The 14,635-nt window shown below is 39.4% G+C and overlaps 1 non-coding gene across 1 annotated transcript; it reads right to left on the reverse strand.

The window, feature by feature from the left end:
- Positions 1 to 12,936: 12,936 nt before the first annotated feature.
- Positions 12,937 to 13,055, reverse strand: LOC129535280 (5S ribosomal RNA). The gene has a single exon (XR_008681559.1). It is a non-coding gene; the product is annotated as a 5S ribosomal RNA (ribosomal RNA).
- Positions 13,056 to 14,635: the final 1,580 nt, after the last annotated feature.

Genomic DNA, 14,635 nt, shown 5'->3' on the forward strand with positions numbered 1-14,635 from the left:
TCCATCTTTGTCTCTTTTCATAGCCTTTATTTTAAAGTCTATTTTATCTGATATAAGTATTGCTACTCCTGCTTTCTTTTGCTCTCTATTTGCATGGAATATCTTTTTCCAGCCCTTCTCTTTCAGTCTGTATGTGCCCCTTGTTTTGAGGTGGGTCTCTTGTAGACAGCATATGTAGGGGTCTTATTTCTGTATCCATTCAGCCAGTCTTTGTCTTTTGGTTGGGGCGTTCAACCCATTTACATTTAAGGTAATTATTGATAAGTATGATCCTGTTGCCATTTACTTTATTGTTTTAGTTTCAAGTTTATAGACCCTTTCTGTGTTTCCTGTTTAGAGAAGATCCTTTAGCATTTGTTGGAGAGCTGGTTTGGTGGTGCTGAATTCTCTCAACTGTTATCCTTATGGGAATCCCTTTGTGTGTTATTTGTTGTTTTTCCCTTGCTGCTTTTAATATTTGTTCTTTGTGTTTGATCTTTGTTAATTTGATTAATATGTGTCTTGGAGTATTTCACCTTGGGTTTATCCTGTTTGGGAATCTCTGGGTTTCTTGGACTTGGGTGATATTTTCCTTCCCCATTTTAGGGAAGTTTTCAACTATTATCTCAAGTATTCTCTCATGGTCTTTCTTTTTGCCTTCTTCTTCTGGGATTGCTATCATTCGAATGTTGGGCCGTTTAACATTGTCCCAGAGGTCTCTGAGGTTGTCCTCATTTAATTATTTTTTCTTTTTTCCTCTGTTTCATTTATTTCTACCATTCTATCGTGTACCACACTTATCCTATCTTCAGTTCAGTTCAGTTGCTCAGTCATGTCCGACTCTCCGCGACCCCATGAATCACAGCACGCCAGGCCTCCCTGTCCATCACCAACTCCCGGAGTACACTCAAACTCATGTCCAGAGAGTCGGTGATGCCATCCAGCCATCTCATTCTCGGTCGTCCCCTTCTCCTCCTGCCCCCAAACTTTCCCAGCATCAGAGTCTTTTCCAGTGAGTCAACCCGTCGCATGAGGTGGCCAAAGTATTGCAGTTTCAGCTTTAGCATCTTCTGCCTCCATTATTCTACTGCTTGTTCCCTCCACAGTGTTTTTGGTCTCATTTATTGAATTATTCATTTTATATATGCACCCAACATAGGAGCACCAAAATATGTAAGACAAATACTAAAAAGTATGAACGGGGAAATCAACAATAACACAATAATAGTGGGAGACTTTTTACCCCACTCACACCTATGGATAGATCAACTAAACAGAAAATTAATAAGGAAACACAAAAGTTAAACAATACAATAGACCAGTTAGACCTAATAGATATCTATAGGACATTTCACCCCAAAACAATGAGTTTCACCTTCTTCTCAAGCACACACGGAACCTTCTCCAGGATCGATCACATCCTGGGCCATAAATCTAGCCTTGGTAAACTCAAAAAAATTTAAATCATTCCAAGCATCTTTTCTGACCACAATGCAGTAAGACTAGATCTCAATTACAGGAGAAAAACTATTAAAAATTCCAACATATGGAGGCTGAACAACACGCTGCTGAATAATGAACAAATCATTGAAGAAATCAAAAAAGAAATCAAAATATGCATAGAAATGAGTGAAAATGAAAACAGAACAACCCAAAACCTGTGGGACACTGTAAAAGCAGTGCTAAGGGGAAGGTTCACAGCAATACAGGCATACCTCAAGAAACAAGAAAAAAGTCAACTAAATAACCTAACTCTACACCTAAAGCAACTAGAAAAGGAAGAAATGAAGAACCCTAGGGTTAGTAGAAGGAAAGAAATCTTAAAAATTAGGGCAGAAATAAATACAAAAGAGACCATAGCAAAAATCAACAAAGCCAAAAGCTGGTTCTTTGAGAGGGTAAATAAAATTGACAAACCACTAGCCAGACTCATCAAGAAACAAAAGGAGAAAAACCAAATCAATAAAATTAGAAATGAAAAGGGAGAGATCACAACAGACAACACAGAAATACAAAGGATCATAAGAGACTATTATTAGCAACTATATGCAAAAGAAATGGAAAACTTGGAAGAAATGGACAAATTCTTAGAAAAGTACAACTTCCCAAAACTGAACCAGGAAAAAATAGAAAATCTTAGCAGACCCATCACAAGCATGGAAATTGAAACTGTAATCAGAAATCTTCCAGCAAACAAAAGCCCAGGTCCCAACGGTTTCACAGCTGAATTCTACCAAAAATTTAGAGAAGAGCTAACAAATATCCTACTCAAACTCTTCCAGAAAATTACAGAGGAAGGTAAACTTCCTAACTCGTTCTACGAGGCCACCATCACCCGAATCCCAAAACCTGACAAAGATGCCACAAAAAAAGAGAACTTCAGGCCAATATCACTGATGAACATAGATGCAAAAATCCTTAACAAAATACTAGCAATCAGAATCCAACAACACATTAAAAAGATCATACATCATGACCAAGTGGGCTTTATCCCAGAGATGCAAGGATTCTTCAATATCCGCAAATCAATCAATGTAATACACCAAAGTAACAAATTGAAAAATAAAAACCATATGATTATCTCAATAGATGCAGAGAAAGCCTTTGACAAAATTCAACATCCATTTATGATCAAAACCCTCCAGAATGCGGGAATAGAAGGAATATTCCTCAACATAATAAAAGCTATATATGACAAACCCACAGCAAACATTATCCTCAATGGTGAAAAACTGAAAGTGTTTCCCCTAAAGTCAGGAAAAAGACAAGGGTGCCCATTCTCACCACTACTGTTCAACATAGTTTTGGAAGTTTTGGCCATAGCAATCAGAGCAGAATAAGACATAAAAGGAATACAAACTGGAAAAGAAGAAGTAAAACTCTCACTGTTTGCAGATGACATGATCCTCTACACAGAAAATCCTAAAGACTTACCAGAAAATTATTAGAGCTAATCAATGAATATAGTAACGTTGCAGGATATAAAATCAACACACAGAAATCCCTTGCATTCCTATACACTAATAATGAGAAAATAGAAAGAGAAATTAAGGAAACTATTCCATTCACTGTTACAACGAAAAGAATAAAATACTTAGGAATATATCTACCTAAACAGACTGGTTCCAAATAGGAAAAGGTGTACGTCAAGGTTGTATATTGTCACCTTGCTTATTTAACTTATATGCAGAGTACATCATGAGGAACGCTGGGCTGGAGGAAGCACAAGCTGGAATCAAGATTGCTGGGAGAAATATCAATAACCTGAGGTATGCAGATGACACTACCCTTATGGCAGAAAGTGAAGAGGAACTCAAAAGCCTCTTGATGAAAGTGAAAGAGGAGAGTGAAAAGGTTGGCTTGAAGCTCAACATTCAGAAAACAAAGATCATGGCATCTGGTCCCATCACTTCATGGGAAATAGATGGAAAAACAGTGGAAACAGTGTCAGACTTTATTTTTTTGGGCTCCAAAATCACTGCAGATGCTGATTGCAGCCATGAAATTAAAAGACGCTTGCTCCTTGGAAGGAAAGTTATGACCAACCTTGATAATATATTAAAAAGCAGAGACATTCCTTTGCCAACCAAGGTCCGTCTAGTCAAGGCAATGGTTTTTCCTGTGGTCATGTATGGATGTGAGAGTTGGACTGTGAAGAAAGCTGATCGCCGAAGAATCAATGCTTTTGAACTGTGGTGTTGGAGAAGACTCTTGAGAGTCCCTTATACTGCAAGGAGATCCAACCAGTCCATTCTAAAGGAGATCAGTCCTGGATGTTCATTGGAGGGACTGATGCTAAAGCTGAAACTGCAATACTTTGGCCACCTCATGCGACGAGTTGACTCACTGGAAAAGACTCTGATGCTGGGAAAGGTTGGGGGCGGGAGGAGAAGGGGACGATGGAGAATGAGATGGCTGGATGGCATCACCGACTCTGTGGACATGAGTTTGAGTGTACTCCGGGAGTTGGTGATGGACAGGGAGGCCTGGCGTGCTGTGATTCATGGGGTCGCGGAGAGTCGGACATGACTGAGCGACTGAACTGAACTGAACTGAAAGAAACAAAAGACCTATATATAGAAAACTATAATACATTGGTGAAAGAAATCAGAGAGGACACTAATAGATGGAGAAATATACCGTGTTCATGGATTGGAAGAATAAATATTGTGAAAATGAATATTTTACCCAAAGTAATTTATACATTCAATGCAATCCCTATCAAGCTACCAACAGTGTTTTTCACAGAGCTAGAACAAATAATTTCACAATTTGTATGGAAATACAAAAAACCTCAAATAACCAAAGCAATCTTGAGGAAGAAGAATGGAACTGGGGGAATCAACCTACTGGACTTCAGGCTCTACTACAAAGTCACAGTCATCAGGACAGTATGGTACTCGCATAAGACAGAAATATAGATCAATGGAACAAAATAGAAAGCCCAGAGATAAATCCATGCACCTATGGACACCTTATCTTTGACAAGGGAGGCAAGAATATTCAATGGAGAAACGAGAATCTGTTTAACAAGTGGTGCTGGGAAAACTGGTCAGCCACTTGTAAAAGAATGAAACTAGAACACTCCCTAACACCATACACAAAAATAAACTCAAAATGGATTAAAGATCTAAATGTAAGACCAGAATCTATAAAACTCCTAGAGGCGAACATAGGCAACCACTGTCCGACATAAATCACAGCAGGATCCTCCATGACCCACCTCCCAGAATATTGGAAATAAAAGCAAAAATAAACAAATGGGACCTAATTAAAATTAAAAGCTTCTGCACAGCAAAGGAAACTATAAGCAAGGTGAAAAGACAGCCTTCAGAATGGGAGAAAATAATAGCAAATGAAGTAACTGACAAAGGATTAATCTCAAAAATATACAAGCAACTCCTCCAGCTCAATTCCAGAAAAATAAACGACCCAATCAAAAAATGGGTCAAAGAACTAAACAGACATTTCTCCAAAGAAGACATAAAGATGGCTAACAAACACATGAAAAAATGCTCAACATCACTCATAATCAGAGAAATGCAAATTAAAACCACAATGAGATACCATTTCATGCCAGTCAGAATGGCTGCTATCCAAAAGTCTACAAGCAATAAATGCTGGAGAGGGTGTGAAGAAAAGGGAACTCTCTTACACTGTTGGTGGGAATACAAACTAGTACAACCACTATGGAGAACAGTGTGGAGATTCCTTAAAAAACTGGAAATAGAACTGCCATACGACCCAGCAATCCCACTCCTGGGCATACACACCGAGGAAACCAGAAATGAATGTTCATTGCAGCACTGTTTATTATAGCCATGACATGGAAGCTACCTAGATATCTAGTCCATATGCAGACGAATGGATAAGAAAGCTGTGGTACATTTACACAATGGATTACTACTCAGTAATTAAAAAGAATACATTTGAATCAGTTGTAATGAGGTGGATGAAACTGGAGCCTATTATACAGAGTGAAATAAGCCAGAAAGAAAAATACCAATACAGTATATTAACACATATATATGGAATATAGCAAGAGGATAATGATAACCCTGTATACGAGACAGCAGGAGAGACACGGATGTGTGGAGCAGTCTTTTGGACTCTGTGGGAGAGGGTGAGGGTGGGATGATTTGGTAGAATGGCATTGAAACATGTATATTATCATATGTGAAATGAATCTGACATGGTTGGGTGCTCCCCACCTCAACACTCTGTGGATTCAAGAGGCTGTTCCTTCCGTAAGTGTATAAATTAGCCTAGGATAGAACCTGCATGCTGAATTTACTTATTAAGAAATGAGAAACCAGAACTATAAAAGTGGCATAGAAGTACAAGAAACCATTCTTAAATAATCTTTTAAAACTTTGAACAGAGTTACAGATTTTACCATTTGTTATAAACTGGTATATATAATTTAACCAGAACCAAAAGAAAATTAGTATTGTGCGAATTCTGAAGCACTTTCAACATGTTGTAGGAATAATGTGGACTTTCTTGAGTTTTACACATTCATAAGTAAATGGTCTGTATCTAGTGCCTTTGTTGGTTTTCTGTGAGCTGTAGTTTCTGAGAAGTGAGCAGCTCTCACTCCTGTAACTCTTGTAATCCAGTCATTCGTGTGCCTACTTCATGAGGATTCAGTATGGCTGTGGTGCTGTTATTCCTCTGATAGGAACTCTAACTCTGTGTAAAGCCCCAAAGGTCTGTTACTTATTTTTATTTTATATTGTACTATATTTCACTTACAGTGTTGTGTTTGTTTCAGGTGTATAGCAAAGTGATACAGTCATATATATATGTATATGAATTAACAAAAGCAGCTCCCGTCTTTTGATGGGGTGCTCATGGTTTATAACATAAATGGCATTATTTTGAGAGAGGGATAACTTAGGTATGGCATTGGGTTGTTTTTCTTTTTGCAGCCTGAGGCAGTTGTAAAATAACTTAATGTAGCTTTTTACAACTGTGTACTCTATTTTTATTTTTTCTTTTGGTGAAATTTTAACTGTTAATGTTTTTGGCATTGTGCTTTGTACCATTTATTAAATAAAAATTTTAGAAAAAAAAAACAAAAGGAGAGAGACAGATCCAGCCAGTAATCAGTTCCCTAAATGTTCTCCACAGCCTGGAACACACAAAGAGATTCACAGAGTTGGGTAGAGAAGAAAAGGGGGAGGGGGAGATAGAGGCGACCTGGTGGAGAGAAAGGAGAATTAAAAGGGGGAGAGAGCAATCAGGCCAGTGGTCTCACTCCCAAGTAAAAATGGGTACTGAAGATTTGGTTCTTAAATGTACAAAGTTGATAACAATACCAAAAAGCAAAGATTAGAAATCTAGAATAGAGGTTAGATTCTCAAAAAAAAAAAAAATTTAAAAAAAAGTCACAAATATTATTAAAAAAATATATATATATGAAGTTTGCTTTAAAAATAGGGAAATAGGGTCTTTTTCCCCCTAGGTAATAGTAGGTTATAAAAATGAAAATTAAAGGAGTAATAGAGGCCTAAAAAATAATTTTTTTAATTTAAAAAATGATAATAGTAAAAATATATCTAGGGCTTTCTCTGGAGCTGTTGTGGACAGTGTGGGGTCAGTTCATTTTCAGACAGTTCCTTGGTCCAGCTTGTACTTCTCAAGGTCTATAGGCCCCTTCATATGTAGTTGGTGCTAACTACAGGGTTTTAATCTATTGCACCTGTCACTTCCAAGCAGTTCCCTCTGTTTATTTTAGCTTCTTCTGTTTGCTGGTCTCTTCAGTGTCTAATTTTTGCTCTGACAAAGGGGAGTGGTGGTAGTCACTTTTTTTTAGGCTTACTTGTTCAGTCGTGCTGTGGGGAGGGAGGAACACTGCAAACAAATATCACTGGCATGTGCTCACAGTGATTCAGCCACACTGGGTTTGCCCCTGCTCACAGCGAGTGTGCTTTCCCAGTCTTCACTGCTCTAGGTTGCTCTTTGGGGAACTGTCTGATGCTGGCCCTGGGTTGTATGCTCTCCCCAGGTCTAAGCCACTCAGGCTCAGGTTCTCGGGTACTCCACAAAGGCGCAGACTTGGTTGGGCCTGCGTTTTGTCCCCGTCCCAGGTCCAAGCTGCTCAGGTGACCAGGTGCTTGGCGAGCACAGTCGCCCCCAGTTGAAGGCTGTGACTTATTGCCTCCCCCATCCTAGGTGCTCGGTTATCTGTGTGTACAACGGGTGTGCCTTCTCAGGTGTGCCATGTGTCTCTTCTGGGGAGCTGATCTCTTGCTGTGACCCTCTCAGAGGATGTCGACCATCCAGAATCCCAAGAAGTCTTGGTTAGCAACGAAGTCTGCTTGCAGTTTGGTATAGGATGTCTCTTTGGGGCCACAACTGCCCCCTTCCGGCTCTGGCTGCCCTCGCCTGCCTGTCTCCAGCAGGGGATGGGCTGGTCAGCAGCCTGCTAGCTCTACTCAGTCCTTTGTTCCGTGAGCAGGCCTGGCGGTGTCTTAGGTTAGGGCTTTTCGACGGATAGCTATCCCACAGTCTGGGTTGCTGTCTCAAGCTAGTTCCCTCAATTGCCCTCGGGGCATTCAGGCCTGGTCCTTACCCTCAGCAATGCAGCCTGCGCCTCCCTGTCCAGCCCCAGCTTGCTAGTGGGGGATGTGAGCGTCTGGGCTGCTGCTCCACTGGGAGTTGCTGTTAGGCACATAATCTATGGGTTTTAATTATTTATTTATTTTTCCTGCCAGTTATTTTGCCCTCTGAGATTCCAAGGCTCGCCATAGACCCGCCAGAGAGAGTGTTTCCTGGTGTTTGGAAACTTCTCTCTTTTTTAAGACTCCCTTCCCGGGACAGATCTCTATCCCTACATCTTTTGTCTCTCTTTTTCTCTTTTATATTTTGTCCTACCTCCTTTCGAAGACAATGGGCTGCCTTTCTGGGTGCCTGATGTCCCTGCCAGCATTCAGAAGTTGTTTTGTGGAATTTGCTCGGTGTTCAAATGTTCTTTTGATGAATTTGTTGGGGAGAAAGTGGTCTCCCCGTCCTATTCCTCTGCCATCTTAAGACCGCCCCCTGCAGGCTTGTTACATCTAATAATTCCCACACAGACTTTCTACTCACCAAGCACTGAGGCTGGCAGGGGAGGGAGAACAATCAATTCAGAGGAGTTCACCTTTGTTAAGTCACACAATTGCAATATATTGGCTAAAAGTAGGTGGGCCTGCTACTACCTTGTTTTTCAGAAACTTCCCTGTTTTTTCTGGATCCTTTTTAAGCTACCATGTGTGACTCTCATGTGCTCTTCTGAGCACAGTGATTTTTCAACTGGTAAGCAAGGACATCATCACTCTGGACTCAGGGAATGGAACCCTGTTATCCCCCTTCTATCTTTTTACCCCAGAATGTGCCCTTATCAATTTTCTACAGAGCCCCAGAGACAAGGCCATTTATTGAAGAGTACAAGATTATGTGAGGCAAAGAACACAATTTACAAGTACTGTACAGTTCAAATCTTTGCTAGTTTCATTGCTAGAAAAGTTCCCTAATGCAGGCTGACTCCAAATTGGCCTAGGAAAGTCCCTCCATCCCCCGCTCCCCATCACTACCAAAAACCTGAGTTTGCAGTTTCAAATCATGGATAAAATGATTCCCACTATGGATAAGGTAAAGCTGCTCCCACGACTCAATCTCTAAAAAGTACTTAAGAGTGTCTCAAATTTATATTCCTAGAATCAAAGATATGAACCTTAATGGAATGGATCAAAGGACTAAAATATGATGGGTTGGATATAGAAATTGTCTCCTTTTACTCCAAAGTTCATGATTTATGTTAAGATGAAGAAGAACACGACTGACAGTATCTTACAGTGAATTCAGTGTTACACCTCTTCCCAGGATAGTGAACTTAAGGAATCAAGAAGCCCATCCGTGGTCTAAGAAGACTTAACACCCACCCCTGTGTAATCCTGCACAGCAGTGTGAAAAAGCAGTCCAGGACCTCTCGAAACTTAGACCTCTCTGGGGCCAGTACTGAGGGTATGGAGGACTTGAAACAGAGTTCACATCAATTCTCTTTTTGCCCTTTGTCTAACTACTCAAACTTAGACCTCATTTCTTGGAATTACAAACACATAAGTTGACTGCAGAATCATTCTTAGTGGGCATTACCAGTGATAGCATCATGCTCCTTGGTGGACATTTTAGGGATTAGCCCAGTCTATCTAAACAGATGCAACCTCTTGAAAGCAAGGAAAAACCCTTCCCAGGAATACTTTGCTGCCCTAGAGCACCAAGCTGTCCAAGTCTATTTACAATTACCTTTTTCTTAATTAATTTCTAAATTAAACCTTAATATATTACATATGAATAAAGACCTTCTGTCATCTCAGTCAACGATATTTTGAGTCTTTAAGCTATGTTCTTTCATCTAGCTTTAACCTAGTAGGTAAATAGGAAGGTATTTGCATTTGTCTAGTACCTCTATCCTTACAATTAGAGCTCTCAGTGTTGGGAAGACAGATGATAAAAAAAGAAATCGCAACAAAATGAACTGGGGTTTTTTTTTGTGATAGTGGGGATTCAGTGGGTTCTGCCAGCATGTAGTAAACTAACCTAGTTTAGCAGGGATGAGAGATTCTCAGAGAAAGTGCCATGTAACTTAGCACCTGACGGGTGAACAGGGCCTAGCCAGGAGAAGTAGTGGGAGGGTATTCTTCCAGAAAGGGAAGAGCCAGTGTGAGGTTCTGGATGATTTTAGGAACAAGAACTTTTTCATTATGTCTGGAACATAGTTTGAGCACGTAGAGAAGAAAAGATCTCCAAGTGACTGTCATGGGGTAAGAAAAAGCCAGATTATAGAGGATCTGATATGACTTGTTCAGGAATTTGAGGAGAGGAGACATGACATCAACTTGTCTAAAGAGTAGAAAATTACTTGTAAAGGGAGAGAAGATTGTGATAGTAGTTCAGGTGAGAAATGATGGCGATCTGAACTAGAGTACTGACCACATTGATGGATGTGGACACACTTTAGAAATTTATAGGATTTAATGGGGCATGAGTTGATTAATTGGATGTAGGGGATTAGAGAAAGGTAGATATCATGGATATATTTAAAGATATCTGGCTAAAACAGCTGAGATGATGGTACCATTTCCTTGGTGGAATCTAATAGAGGGAAAGTATTAGTTATGGAAAACTGAGCAATGAGAGTAGTTTTACAACTGTTAGTTTCTGGTAGCCAAGAGACATTAACTGAGTCATATCCAAAAGTCCAGAGATACGTAGACATGCAGCTGAGGAAAGAAGAATGAGCTGGAAGTGTGGATCCTAGAATCATCAGTAGATGGGCAATAAGTGAAGAGGTAGTAAAGGTCATACAGGAGAGAGTATACAAAGAGGACAATGAAAACCTCCCTGAAGAATATCAACATTTAAGGGTGGGTGCAGGACTTCCAAAAGAGTTGTATGAGGATCTTGGTGAACCCACTCCATACTGAAGTAACATTTAATTGGTGACAAACATGTATGTACACACACACATATTTAAAGTCCCTAAAAAATGTCATAAGGGCATACAGCAAATGGATAAACATTTGTTCAAAAAATAAAAATCTACTAAATCTCTGTAAAAATAGAATTTGGCATTTGAGCTATAACCTGTTCCAATCTCCCTCAGCTCTATGTGACAAGCTCTCCTCTAAGTATGGGTGTGCCCAAGAAGACCATGGCTCATTATCCTCGCAGTTCCTAGTCTAGGGCTATACTTTTACCTCTGGAGGAGGGCACTGATGTCTTTTATTCCATCACAGCCCTATGTTGCCAAATCACTACTCTAGGCAAGCCTGGGATAAAGGACTGATCTTCTTGGCCCAAGTTCATTTCGAGGGTGAAGTTTCTACATTAAGATAGGAAAGGTGAAATAACCATGTGCTACCATCTCCCTTGAATGCCCAGTTGAGTGTTACTACAGAAGAAGTATCCTACTTATATCCACCAGTTCAGGTCAAAACTACACTGAGATACCAATCAGAATGGCCATCATCAAAAAGGCTACAAACAATAAATGCTGGGGAAGGTGTGGAGAAAAGGGAACCCTCTTGCACTGTTGGTGGGAATGTAAATTGATACAGCCACTACGGAAGATGGTATGCAGATTCCTTAAAAAACTAGGAATAAAACCACTATATGACCCAGCAATCGCACTCCAAGGCATATACCCTGAGGTAACAAAAATTGAAAAAGATACATATATAATTGTCTGAAGTTTCTTCTTGGGTACAGAAGCAGGCTGTAAGCAGCACAGCAGCTGCGCCTGAAGGGATTGAATTTATTTGGAAAAGAACCTGGAAACATTTTTGCCTAAGGGCATTTTTGGAAAAACAATGAGGATCTTAATGGTGAACAATTAAGAAGGGCCTGGTAGCTCCAGGACACCATTAGCAACAGAGGAACAACACTATACAACATTAGACTAATATACATATAATGACCACTCCAGACGACAACAAAATATACATGGATCCTTCTCCAAAAAAGACTGTGTGCTAGACCATAAACATGCCTCAAAATATTTAAGATTGAAATCATACAAATTCTGTTCTCTAACCAAAATGGAATTAAATTAGAAATCAACAATAGAAAATATAGGAAACTCACAAATATGTGGAAATTAAACAATACATTCCTAAATAACCAATGGGTAAAAGAAGAAATCATGATGGAAATTACAAAATACTTTGAGATGGATACAATCAAAACACCAAAGCTTGAAATGCAGCTAAAGCAGTGCTTTAAAGTGTAATTCATAAGTATAAATTCCTATGAAAAGATGAGCAAAGTAAACACAAAACAAGCAAAAAGAAAGTAAACAAAAGGATAGAATGAAGTTAGGTAAACAATAGAAAAACAACAGTGACATTAGGTAAACAGTAGTGAAAATCAACAACACTAAATGTTGGCTCTTTGAAATGATCAGTGATCTGTATTGTATCCAGAATATTAAACAATATGTATAAGGCAATAATAAAACAAATACTGCAATTAAAAGGTGAACAGAGGATTTGATTAGACTTCTCCAAAGATATACACAAAGGGACAGTAAGTGTGTGCAACATTATTAGCTATTAGGGAAATGGATGAACAACAGGTCAGATAAAACAAATCACATATTGTACAACTTCATTTATATAATGCTTAGTATGGGTAAACATACAGAATCAATACACAGATTAATAGATACCTATGGCTGAAGGAAAGGGGAATGGGTACCTCTAATGGGTACAAGGTTTCTCTTTGAAACGATGAAGATATTTTAAAATTGGATTATAACGATGGTTGCTCAACTCTATAAATGCACTAACAACTTTTGACTTATACAATAAATAGGTGAAGATTATGGTATGTAATTTACACTGTAATAAAACTGTTAAAAATCTCTGGGTTGGGAGGCGAGAATTCTACCACTGAACCACCAATGCCACTACTTTTTTACAGCACCCGGTATTCCCAGGCGGTCTCCCATCCAAGTACTAACCAGGCCCGACCCTGCTTAGCTTCCGAGATTAGACGAAATCAGGCGCGTTCAGGGTGGTATGGCCGTAGACTCAAAAAACTGGAAATAGAACTGCCATATGATCCAGCAGTCGCACTCCTGGGCATACACACCGAGGAAACCAGAATTGAAAGAGACACATGTACTCCAATGTTCATTGAAGCACTGTTTATAATAGCCAGGACATGGAAGCAACCTAGATGTCCATCTGCAGACGAATGGATAAGAAAGCTTTGGTACATATACACAATGGAGTATTATTCAGCCATTAAAAAGAATACATTTGAATCAGTTCTAATGAGGTGGATGAAACTGGAGCCTATTATACAGAGTGAAGTAAGCCAGAAAGAAAAACACCAATACAGTATACTAACGCATATATATGGAATTTAGAAAGATGGAAATGATAACCCTGTATATGAGACAGCAAGAGACACAGATGTATAGAGCAGTCTTTGGGACTCTGTGGGAGAGGGTGAGGGTGGGATGATTTGGGAGAATGGCATTGAAACACGTATGTTGTCATATGTGAAACAAATCACTAGTTCAGGGTCGATGCATGTTATAGGATGCTCGGGGCTGGCGTGCGGGGATGACCCAGAGGGAGGATAAAGGGAGGAGGGAGGTGGGAGGGGGGTTCAGGAGGGGGAACTTATGTAAACCCGGGGCGAATTCATGTCAATGTATGGCAAAACCAACCAATATAATATTGTAAAATAATTTGCCTCCAATAAAAAATAAATTACTTAAAAAAAATTCTGGGTTGGGCAGGGGGAGAAGTGCATACAGAGGGATCATCCAAAAAAGGAGTAGTTATAATATAAATGGCATTATTTTGAGAGAGGGATAACTTAGGTATGGCATTGTGTTTTTTTTTCTTTTTGCAGCTTGAGGCAGTTGTAAAATAACTTAATGTAGCTTTTTTGCAACTGTGTATTCTACAGTATTTTTTTTTAATTTGGTGAAATTTTAACTGTTAATGTTTATGGCATTGTGCTTTGTACCATTTATTAAATAAAAATTTAAAAAAGGAGTAGTTATCAAAATAAAAGGGAAATGGAGAGAACGTAGAGACACAGAATTGAGTGAATTTAAGGCATAAGATGATTATACAGTGGAAGTGAGAAATAGATTTAAGGGACTAGATCTGATAGAGTGCCTGTTGATGGAGGTTTGTGACATTATACAGGAGACAGGGATCAAGACCATCCCCATGGAAAAGAAATGCAAAAAAGCAAAATGGCTCTCTGAGAAGGCCTTACAAATAGCCATGAAAAGAAGAGAAGCAAAAAGCAAAGGAGAAAAGGAAAGATATAAGCATCTGAATGCAGAGGTCCAAAGAATAGCAAGGAGAGATAAGAAAGCCTTCCTCAGTGATCAGTGCAAAGAAATAGAGGAAAACAACAGAATAGGAAAGACTAGAGATCTCTTCAAGAAAATTAGAGATACCAAGGGAACAATTCATGCAAAGATGGGCTCGATAAAGGACAGAAATAGTATGGACCTAACAGAAGCAGGAGATATTAAGAAGGGGTGGCAAGAATACACAGAAGAACTATACAAAAAAGATCATCACAACCCAGGTAAGCACGAATCACTCACCTAGATCACTCACACTCACCTAGAGCCGGA

This window comes from Moschus berezovskii, chromosome X (genome assembly GCF_049115385.1).
Source record: "Moschus berezovskii isolate FMDL1 chromosome X, NW_MosBer_1.0, whole genome shotgun sequence".
NCBI lineage: Eukaryota > Metazoa > Chordata > Mammalia > Artiodactyla > Moschidae > Moschus > Moschus berezovskii.